At 40.6% G+C, this 18,052-nt stretch overlaps 1 protein-coding gene and 1 long non-coding RNA gene across 2 annotated transcripts in view; one reads left to right on the forward strand and one right to left on the reverse strand.

The window, feature by feature from the left end:
* The window catches only part of brinp1 (bone morphogenetic protein/retinoic acid inducible neural-specific 1), a 104,780-nt gene extending 100,297 nt beyond the window's left edge, over positions 1–4,483 (reverse strand). Inside the window, exon 1 of the mRNA XM_023283775.3 lies at positions 4,085–4,483. The gene's annotated coding sequence lies outside the window, so the exon portion shown is untranslated. The remainder of the gene's footprint in view (positions 1–4,084) is intronic.
* Positions 1–18,052, forward strand: part of LOC129350962 (uncharacterized) — a 182,859-nt gene that overhangs the window by 147,899 nt on the left and 16,908 nt on the right. The gene's annotated exons all lie outside the window — the stretch shown is intronic.

Below are 18,052 nucleotides of genomic sequence, written 5' to 3' on the forward strand. Positions count from 1 at the left end.
CACCCCCCTTTATGCAAAAACAACAAACAAAAACAAAACAGCATTCATTTTTAGCTCCAAATGGGATATGAAACAAACTGTCCTGGGTTCCTTACTACTAGCACCACTTTCACATCATGAAGTACAAAGTCATTCAATCCTTTGTTGATATGAAATATTTATTAAAGCAGCTTTAACAATACCTTCTTCATGCTTTAGTTATCGGATGTGGACACTGGAGAATGTGGTGAATAGAGACTTTACATAAAATATGTTGGCGATGAAAGTTTTGTTGGTACCTTCTACATCTATGACGCATTAATGTTTTAAAATATAAACCCCACGAAACATCACATTTCTTTCAGAAATAAAGTACGCTAGTGTTCAGATCTATGGCTAGCCATATATTCATGAAGGTGATGCAAGAGAGAAAGAAAATCTCCACAACAAAATTGCAAATCAACCTTCATAGCTGCACGTTCTCGCCATACAAACTGGGGCCCCGAAGATATTTTACCACTGAGAAGATTGTGTTTTGTTTAAAATAACTCAGACACAACTTCAAGACTAGAGCGGATCAAATTATATTGCTGGAAGGAGTGCAGGAGGCAACAGTGAAACAAATTAGGTTAAGGGTTCTCTGTGTAATGGTCGGCAGTGCAGTCCTCTGCAAATCATAACATCTTGGTCCTTCTGTAACATGGGGCGAAAAAATCCAAATAGATGTACAACCAGCGCTGTCACCAAGCCAGCAAAGACCAAGGCAGTGTCAGGCAACATAAATTACTGTAGTTATTACTGTGTTGTCAGAGTTATCATATTTTAAGGAGTAATAACTGAGCTTCCTGGCAGTGCTTAATGACACATGGGTCAGGGTTGCAGAGGCTCAATTTAGCATCCCCCTTTTTTATCCACTAACTCCTACCTGGAAACCACCAACTGCTAGGTCAAGATGCAAAGTTTGCAGAGGAGTGTGAGTGCTTTAACAAACTATAAAGTGTTCTATTTTTACTTGATTTCACTCACAAACATTCAAAAACCACTGCTGATACATTCTAGACATATTATGCCATCAGCTAATAATATGGCGTCTGTTTCGTGACCAACTCAAAGCTCAAGAACTGAGTGCCAAATTAAAATTCTTGCAGCTTCTTGCAAATGAACTTAATATTTAATGATTTTTTACATAACACCTGCAGGTCCCTCAGTCCTCAAAAACTGGGCCTCAGCAGGCTTTATTTTTACGGCCCGAAGAAGCATATATATGTCTAATACATAATACATGTCTGTTTGCTTGTTAACTTTTGATGTGCAATTTCTTTCTTGATTGTATCATAAAACTGTGATTGTGTTCACTCGCAAATATTCAGACTGCGGTCCCCTGCTGAGAGTGAAGAAAGCAGGAGATAGAGAGAGACCAGAGACAGGCCACAGTAGTCAGTTGAAGGATTGTGTATGTTGAACGCCTAAAGAGCTTATAAAAATAAAATTGTCACTGTTGTGGTGATATTTAAGCTTGATTTCAGCTCTCCTGAGGCTTCAGACAGACTTTGGCTTCACACACCACTGAAATTTTCCATCGCAAATGGTTGCCTTCTCAGGCAGGAAGTCAGTGTTATTTTCATCCTAAGCATGTATGAAATTGTATGTTTTGCAAGAATGCAATTATTTGCTTGTGATTATCTTACATGTATCTCAATTGTGAGCCTTGGCCTGCGATTTTTTTCTTTTTTTTTTTTTTTTTTTGAACATCATATTGTAAAAGCATGTTTTGGACCCATGTGGTCTGTCAGGACTGATGGCAGCAGCACACAGGTCAAACAGCCCCTAGTGGAGGTCAACTAAATCAGCTGTCTTTCCAAAATATTGTTAACTCGCCAGTATTTCTGTGATGTTTTGTCACATGTCATTATGCGACCCTGTCGTTTGTTTCAGATAAAAACAGACCTTTTTTCCCCCTCCTAAGCTCTTGAGAGGCAGCCTTCTGGCCACTAAACAGCTGCAGCCAGCACCCACATAAGAAACAATGCCAATACAAGAACACAGAGCTGGTGGGTTCCGCCAGTACAAGACAAGTACTGTTCTCTGTCTGCCACAAAGACAGTTTGTACATGATATCCTTATCTTTACACAAGGGTGATAGAGGAGTCACTGTGCATGGGGTAAATGCCTGAATCGGTTCCTTCTGATTATGTTTATGAGTGTTTATTTCCTTGTCTTTTAAAGAATCACAGCGACATGCTTTTCAGACAATTCATCAGTAAGTTGCATTGCCAAGGTTTTGTAGAAGGACCTCTGCTGCTGAACGTTCTCTTTTCAGTCCTTGAAAGCATTATCAGCAATGGGTCATCTAAAGCCATGACACAAATATAGCTTTAAGCCACTGCTGGCATTTTCATTTTGGCAGTGTGATTTAGAATGCTCTCCCTCTGAAAACGATTACATGTTGCCAGCATTTTGCCATTGAAAAGGCCACCAGATTGAATGAAGCATACTGAATAAGGCAGCTTTTCTTCTGCAATTTCCGCTGCCAGTGCAATTTTCTGTGCTGCACATGTGGAGAGGGCGGCACAACAATATCACAGAGCGAATTGACTTGCTGCTAATGTGATGTTAATTTAAGCATTAAGGCTTAATTTAAAGTTCAAATTCAGTGTGTAGGATCATTCGCCACCCAGAGCTTTTTTCAGGTGGCACTTTACAGACTTAGATATAGAGTCTTTCAGTTAGATTGAGATCTTGTATTGCTCATTACTAATATTTATCAAATGAAAGTGATTCTTCTTCAACTAGGCAGTTACAGTTGCATGAAGTGCCTTCTTTCTGGACATATTTGTTCATTCTATGTGCTGCTTGGGCTCGCCTTCCAAAAAGACGGAAAAAAAACTGACAAACAAAACAGAAATTGCAGTGGCAGTCATGGAATTGCAAATAAACGCTTCCGGGCCAATTTCAAACAGAAGCTGCTCCTCTAATTTCATAGAGTTGGTATCAGTATCATCCACAGTTATCTTGCCTTCAGCAACATAATGACACCTAGTGTAAAAGAGCATGAGCTCCCCTCGCAGTTAGTCAGTGGAACAGCAATCAAAGCAACTTGAGGGAACAAGGAACGGCAACTTTGCCTCACTGGTGACACACACACGAACGAACACACACGCACACGCACAGACATCCAACAAAACAAGCATGTACGTGCTTGCTCTTTCATGGACGCGCGCTCTCAGGCGCTCGGATACAGGACAGGCGAGTGCGCACGCATTTAAACACAGATCCAGCTCGTTGCGGGCACCGATTCACGTAGAAAAATGGAAATAAGAATAATAGCAATAAAGGGGAAAGCACGAGCCCCACTGAGACACAAGCGGGGGTGACACTCACTTTGAGTTTAGGGGTAATTCGGGGTAAATGCAGTTTGCTGAGTGAGCTGGTCAACATGGATGTTTTTCTTTAAAAAGCCAGTACTGGACAGCAAACGGAATTGGCTTCTGACTGCATAGTGAGCTGCAGGCCTGCTAATACACCTTCACTCTGAATGTTGCCCCTGTAATGCCACTCATTGAAGCCGCGGCGGGTCTGCGTAATATGCCAACCCCCTCCAAGAAGAAAAACAGAACACTGTGAGATCATTGTTTCTCCCAGTGTTTTACGGTCCTTTATGTCCGCACTTCTGCAGCATCACCTCGGGAAGATGCTGGCTCACAACGCATGGAGAGAACGCAGTCGGGCGCGCATAATTGTGAGGATAACTCATTTGCATAATGTTTGGAGATGATGGCTTTATAGGACTGTAAGACTCATTATATACATTTTAACAGCCTCAGAACGCGCCGCCGACGTTGACTCCGGGCGGAGCTTTGAAATAGGACTTGTGCGGCGACTATTTAATGGCACCGTGCAAAAGAAGAGAGAGGGGGGGAAAAAATTGCCTCCATCCTGAAAAGGACACCACCGGCCACCCCACTAACGTGCTGACCACGCAACATCGCCATAATTGTGCCACAATATAGCCCTGCCTACCAGACCACTACCTCGTGGTCAGGGATGGACAGAAAATATATACATGCTTCAAATAATGTTAGAGGTCCAAGCCGGGTATACTCACTTAAAACTGACTCTCCCCTCTTAGCTGTATCTGTGGTCCAAGATTTGTTAGTTCTCTAGCCAACAACTTCTGCTGGAGCATATGTATCCAGTGCTCATGCTGGTGGCTCAGTCGGTGATGTTGGATTGCGGATGATTTGGCAATCCTTTTCATGCTCAAGGGAAAAAAATCCTCCGCTTCTGCGTGGTCTCGGGCATTGGCGCGCAGAGGAATAAAGTAATGAAGTCCGTCAGGAGGGAAAGGAGGAAAACGGGGAGCTCTAGAAGTGAGATTTATGTCGACGTGTTTGAAACTGTTCTCTCTCTCTCTCTCTCTCTCTCTGTCTCTCTCTCTCTCTCCCTTGCTTTCTCACCGTTTGCGGGTGGAGAGGTGTGGGATGGATATCTAGGAAGGGAGGCTGGGATACACAGACTGAGGGCGAGAAAGGGGAGGTACAAAGAATACAGTCTCGTATTGTAGAGGACGGTCATGGCAGACAGTAAGGGGTGGGTCTGGGGCTGGAGCAGGCGGAAGGGAAGCTGAGGGTGGATGAGGATAAGAAGCCAGTGTCGTGACTTTTTTTTTTTCTCAGTTGGGAGGTAAATATTTACATCAAAGCTGTTGGGTGACCAACACAAATAGCTTGGCCATGACTAATTAAGGTGGCCCCGGAACTGGTTGAGCTCAGAGGCAAATAATAAGCCGTGTGGTTCAAATGGGGTTGAGGAATAGTAGGGGGGTGGAAGAGATTTGTAGAGGGAAAAAAAGAAAAAATTGAAAGTGCAACAAAGTGAGAAGGCGTTGAGTTGCGCAGAAGGTGCCATAGTGTGCCACGTGTAGGCTGTGTACTTTACATAAAACACAACGTGACTGTACAGTATGTCTGTTAATGTGAACTTAGGATGACTTGCCGTTAAAGTCTCGCTTGGAAAAATGTAAAAATAAATAAATAAATAAAGATAGTCCAGCATAGACCAGGTTGCGTGGAGTCTGTTTAACTCTACTGTGTAAACCTTGGTGAAATCTGCCCATTGAGCTGGAAAAACACACACACACACACACACACACACACACACACACACACACACACACACACACACACACACACACACACACACACACACACACACACACATATATAGGGCTGCACAGTGGAGTAGTGGTTAGCACTTTTGCCTTGCAGCAAGAAGGTCCCTGGTTCGCGTCCCGGCTTTCCTGGGATCTTTCTGCATGGAGTTTGCATGTTCTCCCTGTGCATGCGTGGGTTCTCTCCGGGTACTCCGGCTTCCTCCCACAGTCCAAAAATATGCTGAGGTTAATTGATTATTCTAAATTGCCCGTAGGTGTGAATGTGTGAGTGCTTGTTTGTCTCTGTATGTAGCCCTGCGACAGACTGGCAACCTGTCCAGGGTGTCCCCTGCCTTCACCTGAGTCAGCTGGGATAGACTCCAGCCCCCCCCGCGACCCTAGTGAGGATTAAGCGGTGTATAGATAATGGATGGATGGATATATATATATATATATATATATACAAACACAGCAAAGGGCAGCTGTCCATCGTGCTGAAACACAACTCGAGGTTGTAGTTTCTGTCCATGGTGCTGAAACCAGCTGGGGAAGCCTAAATTATGAGATTGAAGTACTTTATATGTCAGTATATGACAACGTTTGGTCAGTATCTGCTGAATTCACTATTCAATATAGGCATACCATCAACATTCACTTGTTCACAACTCCTGTATTTATTAAATTCACCAAACTCGTATGACCCCTTCATTCTATAATTACACAAATCTCACATGGCCATTTCCTAAGATTGATTTTTATGAGTCTAGACTGAAACATCAGCAAAATATTAAACACATATTTGGTGGCTAAATCACCAGTAAGTCACCCTGCCATCACTACTTCTCAAATCTCAGTGACAGCTTTGATCATTGGTGCATTTTGACAAGAAACAGCCAGACAGCATCACTAAGGAGCTGGATTCTTGTTGAGACATGGCATGAGTATCATTTCTTTGTTGTGCAAATATACCTGAGATGTAAGGGCAGTTCACTGTACTGTGTACTACTGTGTTAGACATTAAATCACAATTACATCAACTTGCACCTCCCTTGATCAGGATACCTCCAGCACCGTGTAATGCAGTACACCACAGCAATTACTAGAATTGGAAATTTTGACCTAAACAAGTCAAATTATCTACCTCTGTGTTAAAACATGAAAAATTGAACCACATTTTCTTCAAGTCACTTCGAATCCCTCTAAAATATTTTTTATACTTAATCTTAAGATGACCTGATGGATATTCAACAAGCTATATTCCATAGTTTTTACTGCTAAAATGTAATAAACCTAAACACAGATGGTCACTCTAAGATGGTAAAGCAGCAGCTAAAACTTTGCCTCAAGCCATCTTTGAGTCAAGTGCACTAAGGTTGCTTAAATTTTAAGTTACCTCTTGGGCATTTTTTTCACATAAGAATTTTAAAATTTCTTCAAGTTCGGAGGCCTCACACTCACCAAGTGACACATAGATACATGTATAGAGGGATATAGCTAGACATCCTGAAGAAGTATGGGTGGGATCATGTCAGTTTGACTTAATTAAATCCATAAATGTATGCATCATTTAGGTTTACATTCTTCTGGGTTCACTCACATGACACACTATAAGGAAAAGCACATGTTACATATTATAGAAGCTAATCACCCAAAAATCTAATAATCCGACATTTGTAGAACATACGTTAGAAGCTTAGATGTCCATTATTGTAGCTGAAAGTTGAAAAGACAACTTTTGAATTGATGTTGCATCACATGTCCATTGCAGTCGCAGACAGTTTTGCAACTCACTAGCTCTCCAATGGTCCACTTGCACTCAAGTGTTTGAAGCATCCAGCAAAGAACCTGGTGGGACCAGCATTGCATTGAACTCAATGAGGCTAAATGGATAAATGGTGCCATTACAGAGTCATTAGCCTGGAAGTGGTGGTGACACGTGACAAGTTGCCTTTGCAGCAGAAGATATAAAATTCTCCAGGGATCATTGAAGCTGTTACATTTAATAATTCTATTGGTTGTAGCTTTTAATTTGAAATTTCCCTCCTATTTCCAAGATTTACTGTCAGTGAGGGAAATTAGTTTCCAGGCACGTTCAAGATGACTCTCACATTTGATGAGTCTGATGTTGTTTGTGTTATTTGCAGTTGAATAACACCATAATGTCAAACAACAACTGAAGAATACACACCTTTTGTTGTTGTTTAGATCCCCACTAAAACCAAGTAAATGTTAGCCAGTCTGTCCTACTTAAGCCCACGGATTTTCAGTGAGACTTTTTGAAAGCGTGTAGTTCCGTTTCTGTCAAAGCTTCATCAAACACAACCAAGCAAGCAAAGTGCTCGATGTAGATTTGTGAGTATATGTTATTCCATGTGTCACTGCGGTTGGTGCAGAAGTACAGAGGATTAAAAAACCCTGTGTGTTGTGTGATCTCTGGTGATGAATGCCACAGTGAATCATCAGCACCACTGTTGTGCTGGGTATACCTGTGATGAAATGTGCACTGCACTCTATGTGTTTGTGTGGCTGGATGATGACAAGAGTGTTGGAGGGATGCATAATTTAAATTTCCCTCGTCTCCAGAGGGAAAATGTCGGTGCATAGCTGCTGTGCATCTAAAAAAGAAAGAGATGTAGTTCAGGACAAAGGAAGGTCCAGAATCTCTTTGATGAATGTAAAAGTAAACAGTTACAACCAAAATAAAAATAGCCACTAAACACCCTCTTAACTGTTCAGTACAGATACAAAGCATGTGATCTTCTATCTTGATTGTGCTTGTTGAGTGTTGGTGATGACAGAGAACTGGGAAGTAAACAAACGTATTGGACATTTGGCATGACAGGCAGTGAAGATAAAAATGAGGTGTTCTCTTGTTCTGATTCCGCATCACCTTTAAGGCATATAAATTCATAACCTGTAAGCCCCAGGCAGAGCCAACGGGAGAGCGATTTTGCGGACATATGAAGCTGTTATTGGTGAATTTAGATGCAGGCTCAGATTTAGCTCTGTACATTGCATATGGTGTCATACAAATAACATTCTTGAAATACAGAAATCCTATAATGTCACCATTGGTGTGTGAGTGTGAATGGGTAAATTGTAAATCTTTTTGAAGGTTAAAAAAAAGCACTATATGAGTGTGGACCTTTTACTATTTATGAGGAAAAAACATTCAGTCAGACTTTGACAAATGGTTAAAAACAACACATCATACTAGTAGATTTATTGAGTAATATGGTAGCATCAAGAAAGCATGAAGAAAATGTTGATACCATCTTCATATCTGCATATTTCTAGGAACTACCCCAACCTAGCAAGCCTCATCCGTGTTTATGACACTTACGGAGGTCCTTAAATCTTCTCATGGGTCTTTTTGGAGCATCCTCTGACAGCAATAAACAAAGCTAAAAATAAATAAATAAATAAATAAATTAAACCTATCCATCATTTATCTCACAGAGAGCAAAGTTGTGATTAAAGTTGCCATTTTGGGTGGTGGTTAGTCTTTCAGAAAAAAGAACGCGTTGCCCAGTTTAATAACTTTATTGCTACCAGTGCTCATTCTCTGGCAAGAAACTAAACTAAACCTACCATTTATTTGATTCCATTAAACAGTCTGAAATTATTGTAAACATGAAATCATTGCTAAATTCTCCAGCATTGCATGACTGATGAAACTGGGACTAATATAAATTAAACCCCAGACTCATGTTTGACTTCCTTCAGTTTGGAGATTGTGCTAAGATTTAATGTTTTCTTAAAGCCATTCGATTATTTACATCACAGACAGCACTATGTTACAATCCAAAATCCCAAGTCTGGCACAACTACCTGGGGCACCCTTATGGCTCTATTCTTGGACAGTTGTTTTACCGCTTCAGAGTTTTCTGGTACAGTGTGAATGACTGGAATGAGAAAAAAACTATATACAATAATTGTAACAATAAGACTGAGCTAAGTAGCCTCTTTCAGTAACAAAAATACAAAAATTACATTTAATGTCATTTTGACAATGATTTTTGATCATAAAAACTGGACTTTTTTGTGATTTCAGGTAACCACTAGGATTGTTAGTTGAGTCCATCACATATGCATATTTGAAGAGCTTGAATAGACTTTTTAATATTTGGAATCAATTATTTGAGGAGTTAGAAGAAAGTGAAACATCAAATTTGTAAAAAATAATTGTGTGGCCAGTTGTGCAGATTTGTCATTTGAACTGTCACACAATACTTCTGGATAAAGTAAGCAAAAACATCCCATAACGTTTGTGCTACCTTAAGTTAAATATATGAGGACATTAAGGTTTCTCATTTTTGACATCTCCTGCAAATAAAACTGAATTTGGAGTTATTGCATTACTAAAACATAATTTCATTCTCAAAGTTATATGAATTTAAAGCAAAATAAAACAAAAATTTGTCTCTTGGTCGTAACACATTTTCCCACATAGCCTACTTGGTGCAAATCATACTAAAAACCTCATTTGTGTGCATCATGTTGGAGCAAGAATGTTATCATTCTGCATTTAATTATGGCTCCTCATGATTTCCTCATTGTCCAGTATTGCTAAAGTTTGTAACTCAGAGCTAAGTGTGTCTAAGTGTGCAGAATATGACTGTCAGGTGAAAATACGCTGTGCAGATTTGACTCCATTATCCATCTAGCTACAATAATTGGGCCATATTCAACATCAGCCCAGACATGATACCTTTACAGGTGCTAAATTTATCTGGACTGTAATGATTTTCCATCTACCTCCTTGTTGGAAGCCATGGGTTGAATCTTCCTCCAAGCTGCCTAGAAGACTGTTACCGCTTCCTAGATTGACAAGTTACTAATGGCTGATCTCTGAGGCTTAGGCCACAGAGATGTTTCCACCCGGTGTTAGTACACACTGATATGGAGGCCTGTCACACTGTACCCAGACCGCTCCCTGCCAGAGCCATAAAGGAGAAGACAGATGTCCAAATAGCCAGCAGGTCCATCAGTCATGAGGATTTTTTCCTCTTGCAGGGCGTGGGAGGGGGGTCAAGTGGGAGAAACACAGATGAATGAGGATGACACCATTCTAGCCTCTCTGCTACTCTAATGAAAAACAAACTCATTTTCAGGAAATTTTCCTGGGTGATAAGATCCAAACATAGCAGCAACAACTTTTAAAAGTTTTTACATACTATTGGGGCCACCCCAGGAATGTTAAAACCAAAATACAAGCCATTAATATGAGCATATATATGATTTTATTGTTTTAGTTAGTCCTTAAATCCATACAATTACTGCAAATGAAGGAAGATTCCAGGAAACATGAATAATGGATTAATTGCCGATATAAACGGTTGGACATCGAGGAAAGGAAATGATAATGACGCCCTACATTTAAGTGTACAGTCTGGATAAATGTCATTCTAAATACATTCTGATAGCAAATTAATGCAGCATAGACAGATGGGGGGATGTTGTGAAGCTTATAGCTCAACCATGATTTACAGCTGATGCCATCTTCGGCGGGGTGTTAGCATTCCACGTTAGATTTTCTTGTGAGACTGAGCAAAGCATCACAATCACAGGCACATTATGGCGTTCCATTTAAGTGCTATTTTGTCCTTGTGTTCCTCACAATCAGAAATGTGGGACGGAGAGGTCCAATTGCAATGACAACACACTTCATTCTGAATAACATTCAAGCATGTGAAGTGTAGAGAGATAGAAATAACTGTTATAGCTTGAATTCTTGTATATCATTTTTCCTGCATAAGATATTTAAAATCTTTCTTTTTTTTTTCAACTGATGTACAGTGACTCATTGGCATTACTGAACTTTGTTTCATACCTTCTGTGACAAAAGTGCAGAAAGTTTGAGCTTAGTGACAAGGACCTTGAATAAGGTATATACTGTAATACAGTATGATTGTTGTTGCAGGTAATCTCTCCACATGTGGCAATGTTGCAACCAGTATGTGGCTGGCTGCTCAGCGTGTACTTACCATATTTCTAATTGCCCATCTGGCACAAAAGCGAAGGACTGAGGACACTGAGGATGCACACCTTGATAAGGTTTAGCAGAGCATTTAAAGAAAGTTTGAGGGCTTCTTCGACAACACTTTTGAGCACTGGACAGAATTCAGCAATCTGTCAGAGCTTGATTGCTCACTTTTCACTTCACTTCCTTAAAAGTGTTGCTCAGCGGCATCATTGCAGCCCATTTTCTTTGCTAACGTATGCTTAGAAGTTATTTTGTGAAGAATATACTGTCTGAGATATAAATGATTAACAATAAAAATGGGTTGTGTGTACGTGGTGCCAATATTAATTAAGTTTTCTGCAGAAGTGCATCTACATAAACACAACTGTATATTACTTCCCCACAGGATTTTGTGATCCATTTTCTTTTGATTTTTGCCCCATCAAAGAGTCCAGCATCTTAGTTTATGACTAATTCCCCTTCAGCATTTGCAGTACTTGGTGCTTATTGCTAGTGCAAATGATGATGGTAAACATTACAAACTTTATACCAAAAATTGGCATTTTTACTGAGTTCTTCCTGATTTAGTTGTGTAATAAACAGCTAACTGTGTATTATAGCAAATGACTCTGTATTATTTTATACCTACTGTTGTTAATAGTGTGGTTCATTAAATGTATTAGTAGAAGTAATAGTATGTACAGTGTACTGTTTAGTTTTAAATGCCAGCTGTGGCAATATTTAAAGAAGACAGTCATTTTTACACTATACGCCAATCAGCCACAACATTACAACACAGTATCTTGTAGGCCCCCCTTGTGCCACCCAGTCAGCTCTGACCTGTCAAAGCATTGGACCCCACAAGCACTTCGAAGGCGTCCTCTGGTATCAGGCACCAAAACGTTAGCAGCAGGTTCTTTGAGTTCTCTAAGCTGTGAGGTGGAGCCTCCATGGATCAGACAGATGCTGAATTGGATTGAGATCTAGGGAATCTGGATCTGGGGAATTCTTCCAACTCCTCCGGTGCAATTCTTGCTGTGTGGCAGGGCGAGTTACACTGCTCAAAAGGGCCATTAGGGAATACTTTTGCGATGAAAGGGTGGACGTGGTCTGCAACAATATTTAGGCAGGTAGTACCAATCAAAGTAACATCCACGTAAATGCCAGGACCTAAGGTTTCCCACAGAACATTGCCCAGAGCATCACACCGACTCTGCCGGCTTGTTTTCTTTTCATAGCGCATCCTGCTCCCATCTGTTCCCCAGGTAACCAATGCAAAGAAAATGTGGTTTATCAGCCCAGACCATCCTCTTCCTTTGCTGTCAGTTCTGACAACAACAAACTCATTGTAGGTGCTTTCATTGGTGACAGGGGTCAGCATAGGCACTCCCCACTCCCATATCCAGCAAGCTTCAGTGCCCCATTTGAGCCATCATTTTTCTATCTATAGCCAGCATTAAGGTTTTCAGTAGCTTTAGCCGATCTGGGATCAGTTCATATGGGTCAATCTTTGCACTGCATGCGCATCATTGAGCCTTGGCTGCCAGTGATCCTGTTCACTGTTGTCCTTTCTTGAATCACTTTTTTTTGTAGGCACTAACCACTGGATAGCAGAAACACCCCATCTAACCTGTCATTTTGGAGATGCTCTGGCCCAGTCATCTAGCCATCACAATCTGGCCCTTGTCAAAGTCACTCATATCCTCGTGTTTGCCCATTTTTCCTGCTTGTAACACACCACTTTTGAGAACTGGCTGTTCACTTGCTGCCTAATATATCCCACCTCTTGACAGGTGCCATTGTAATGATATAATCGATACGGTTCACTTCACCTGCCAGTGGCTCTAATGCCGTGGATGACCAGCGTATATTTTAACTCACACGCCACATTGAGTTAGAAATCTTTTTTTTTTTTTTTTAAAAACACTGCCTCTCAAATGTCACTTTTATTTTCATTTGAGTGTCATCTTGAGACAAAACACCTTTGGGTCTCTAGCTATCTAATGAGAGAAGTGAACATTTATCACGTGGAATCTCCAATAGAAATTTGGGCCAAATTAAGACTCTGGCTCATTCAAACTGCTGACTATGGGGAGCTCTCTCTGCTCTTATTGCTCTGGGCAAACTATGCAATTTAAACAAAAAAAAGAAAATAGGCTTTGTTTGTTTTTCACTCCAGACAGAAAAAGGGAATAAACATATGCAATAGGATTACAATGGAAAAGAAAACAAAGCAGCCTTGAGAGCAGTTGTTCAGTCTAAATAATTAAGCAGTGATTAGGATGTGGCCAAAGGCTGTCTGATGGGCTCAGTAGCATGCTGTGGACCGGTCTGAAGCTCTCCATTTGCAAAATATGCATTATTCGAGCCAGCTGTGACGAAATCTCCTACCCCCCACTTTTCCATTTTCCACTTGACAGCAACACTTACTGCCTTCAGTATGTGCCTTTTCCCTCTAATTCTATAGCTGTGGTGTATGTATATACAGTATTTATGTATGTTTTATGTCTTCATTCCTGTTCCAATCTGCAGTTTGTTCCTCTGCCTTTTTCATGCACATAGCCACTCATCATTAATGTATGCTAAATTGTGCCGTATAGACTTGCATTTCTCAGCTTTGGGTTCTTTTTGAAGCATTTTACACATCTCATGCATTGTTTTTACATTCATCTAATCACTTCAACGTTTCATTTCATGCCCTGCTCTGGTATTTCTTAAAGCTCTGTGTATTTGTTTTATTTTTTTTATTATTTGCAGAGAATCCTGGCTGCTTCATTGTGGAACAACTGGTTTTGCAAACGAAGTGCAAATTCGAGCCGTGATGATATTTTAATCACCCAAAGTGAAAGGGGGGGCTTGTAGATGCCTCAGCCTCGCAGGGGTTTTGCACATTATTGAAGCTTTGGTCTCAAGTTTATAAGTTGCAGTTTATGTGCGAGTGGAAAATACCCCCACACTTTGCTGTGTCTTCGTACCTGTGTTTATTCCCAGATTTGCAAAACACTTTGTACACCTGTGTCTCATTACAAATCACAGCATGGAGGCAATCAGCAGCACTGCATTTCAGAAGACAATTTGAGAGCAAGTGTGTGGACAGTGAAGAAGAACTGCACCGTTACTGAATATCAGCCTGAAACCTCGGCAAATGAATTTGAAAGAAGAAAAACAATGTTGTTTGAAGGGCTGACTTCTTGGATCTCAGATAAAATAAGCTGCAGAGTGACAGAAGGTCAGTGAGACCACATGCTCCAACTTGTGCACTGATAACAAAGTAAAGAAAAACAACGACTGGAAAAACATCAGTATGCACAGAATCACTTTCAATGCGATTGTGAGGGAACTCTTTCCATTTGACCGAAGCTTTTATTTGCTTTCACTGTAGGTCAAATGGGTGTCAGTCAGATTGTGCATGAAAGTGGGGTGACGAAAACGGCCACCTGCAGGTGTAGTAGTGACTCATTGCCAAACTCATTATCTTCATAAATAGGTAACCAAATAGGTCTCTATGAAAGTGTTGTATGGTGTAAGATAGATTCAGCTTTTTGGTACATTTCACACATTTGAATACTGGATTTGGGTTTATCACTTGAGTATATTTAACGTATTTGAATCGGCTTGGAAGATGGAATTCACCCCAACTCAATAAATCTGTAACAAGCCACCCAGAAATGTTCACAGGTCCACGTTTCTGCTTCTGCCTCATATATAGAATCATTTGTTGACCTCTAGTTTATACCAAGAGACGCTTTGAACTTGAAGGTCTCCAGTTTGATCCCCAGACCAGCAAGGAAGACGTGATTGAGTGAAGTGAAAGAGCAGCACTTATCTGTCTTTCATTAGCTTGAGTGAGGCGCCTAATCCTCCTTGCTCCAGTGGCAAACCATTGGCTATATATAAAGATAGACAAACCCACTGTGACGTCACACATAGGTTTCCTCAAGAGCAGCTTTGAAGCTCAGTGTGGTGGCTCCGTCTGTCACGATCTTGGCCTGACTCCTCCTAGCTCTTGGCTAATGAAAAAAATGAGCAAAAGGATGGAGGGTGAGTGGAGCTGAAGCGGGCTATGCAGCAGGAGAAAAAACATTTACAGACCTTAACTATTTCCAGTACCAGGCTGTAAATGTATTTATTTCGGCTGTAAAGTTTGGTATTTTAGCATGAGGCCCTGTGGGGACTGACTCGCTTTTGAAGCTAGCATCAAGTGGCCATTGGAAGAACTGCATTTTTGGTACTGCATTTTGAAGCCCCACAGGTTGCCACTGGAGGCAAATGAATCAGATTTCATGTTCTACTGGCCGGCTGCCACTTCACATGTTTGCAACATAACGTATAAGTGTGAAAAGGGCTTTCTTTAAAAATGGGTCATTGATTTCAGTGGACTTTCGTTGTATGGGCATTAAAATAAAAAGCCAAATTACCTATACAAGATAGATTTGTCAGTTATATTTTGCTGGCTTTTTGCAGCATTAATTCACAATGAATGATAATGCTGTGTGAATGTGCAAATATCTGAAGCACATGTCTGAAGGAGAAAGAGTTCACACCAGATAGCAAACAACGTGTCATAAATATTGACACGCTGTGACAGCTGCAAACTACTAAGTTCCCGTCTGAACCCCCTCAGTAAACACAAATAAACGCACAGACACAGACAAAAATACACACCCTTGCGCACACACAAGCACCCTTTTGTGTCAACAGAAGATTCTGAGTCGCATTGAAAGCTTGTACAGTAGTAAGATCGACACTCTGTCTTCTAGTAGAAAGAACTACCACAAAGTGAAGCTGGGTTTGCTTCCTGGGACCCGACTGAGCAGCCTGGAACTAGTGGAGCTCACTGTATGCAGCATCTGGAGCAAAATAAAAACACAGTGCAGGATACAAACAAAATGAGATTTGCATGAGAATGTTGGGAAGATATTAGAACAGTAAAATAGCAAAGAGAAAAGTGAGATTTGAATGTTATTTGGCCATAGAATGGCTTTTATCAGTCATAATCACTTTAATGATTATGGTTCAGAGTGGGTAAACTGTACCAGTAGGCCAAACTCTGCATTATTCTCTGTTCAGATCAGAAACAGACAGTAGGCCAGATTACGTCGCTGATGTCTTGAAGTCAAGTAAAGAGGATCATATAAAATTCCTCTGCAGAGCCTGTGATGTTGGTTCACTACAGAATATCATGCAAAACATAGACAGCCTTTTCCAACATATATAACCCCAAACCATGATTTTTTCATAAACTTAACCTCACAGTTTTAGAGCCTAATCTAAACATGACAGTAAAATAAAAGTGCAAAAATAACAATTCCACCCAGGACCTGATCCACAGTCATCCTGGCCAAGGTTCAACAATTCCAGTGACCCCAGTGACCCCACTGACCCCTCCATTGCCAAACGCAGATTTAAATGCTATTAGAATCAGCCAACACTGATATGTGTCCAATCTATATCATCACCACGACTAAATGAGGTGATAAGGCTTGCTGTGCATACTAGCAGGTGGAGCAGGATGCCCACTAGCCATACCTATGGAGTGATAACAACTGATAGTGGTCATGCAATGAGCTGATAACAATCAAATCCAGTGTGTAATGACAAACAGCGTTGCTACAAATTCTACAGGCAATACATTTTAATTCTGTTCACAAACATGTTTTGCCTCGATGATGTTCTTGTTATTTGATAATTGTTCACCCAGTCCTTTCCTAATTTTATTAACTTGCTCAGTAACACCCGACTCATCTCCCGCTGCCCCATTGCACCATTTGTGTTGGTATGAGTCTGTAGCGCAGACACAAAGGCATCATCTTAAAAGTGACTGATGTCTTGATGAAAGCTCAATCTCATAAACAGCTGGGATGGGCTTGAAGTTATTGAGCACGGTCGGTAGGGGCCATGAGTGGCCAAATCACTTCATCACATGTGCCAATCGTCCTTCTAGCTGTAATGTAATTAGTGCGGATCTCCTCTCCCTGCTCTGGCCTTTTGTTGTTTGATAAATGAAATTAGATGAAACGATCATCAGTAAGTAAAGGCGTCGCTAGTCTGAAAAATGTGACAAGAAAGTCATTGTCATTAACAAAGTGGTTGAGAATGAGTTCAGCTCGCTTCTCCTTGAAATGAGGTGAAAACTGTGTCACACAAATACATGCACATGCATCCAAATGATCATCTCTCTCTACAGACTGAACTTGGGTGATAATTTTTGTTTACCTCCAAGCTAGGCAATACCCTATCAACTTCTTACCCTCTGTGAGACAAGAACCACCCAGAGAATGTCCACGGCCAGACATATCATTCAGTTTTTTAATCATCATCTTACACTTAAAAAGAAACATAAATTTCAAAAAAAAAAAAAGAAAGATTAGTTTTGGCGACGTGGGCAAACCCTTATATTGCCCCTTTAAAACTGATATGCTCAACTTGTTGCTGTTGTTGCTTATTTATATTCCCGGCAAATATGAGGTAACATAAGCACAACGCATTACAGGGCTCATATTTGCCTTTACCTTGATGGAAGTCAGTTGCTCTAGAAAGCCAGTGATAAGTTTAATCCAGTAGGGGACACTTGGGCAAAAATCAGGTGTGGCTCAGCTCGCAGAAAGGATCGAAGTGTTGGAATAAGTCTTGTCATCTGGTTCACATTATTCACATTCAAACCAACTTTGTAAGTTGATAGTATAGCAGAGATAAGGAATATTGAGAAAGTAATATGAATCACCTGAAAACACACAAGAGAGGGAGTTTGGATACTACATACACCAACTACACTGCAAACAAACAAGCAAACAAAAGCAAAGTTGCAATGGAATAGTAAAATAAAATAACTGTACTAATCTGGTAGCTGGGCCGGTTAAAAAAATGAAAAATATTTTTTAAAAAACATCCATCCAACCCGTCAAATAAATATACAGACATTTTCCAAAATTAAATGTTTTTAAAACATTAAAACA

The sequence above is a fragment of the Amphiprion ocellaris genome, chromosome 17 (genome assembly GCF_022539595.1).
Source record: "Amphiprion ocellaris isolate individual 3 ecotype Okinawa chromosome 17, ASM2253959v1, whole genome shotgun sequence".
NCBI classification, from domain to species: domain Eukaryota; kingdom Metazoa; phylum Chordata; class Actinopteri; family Pomacentridae; genus Amphiprion; species Amphiprion ocellaris.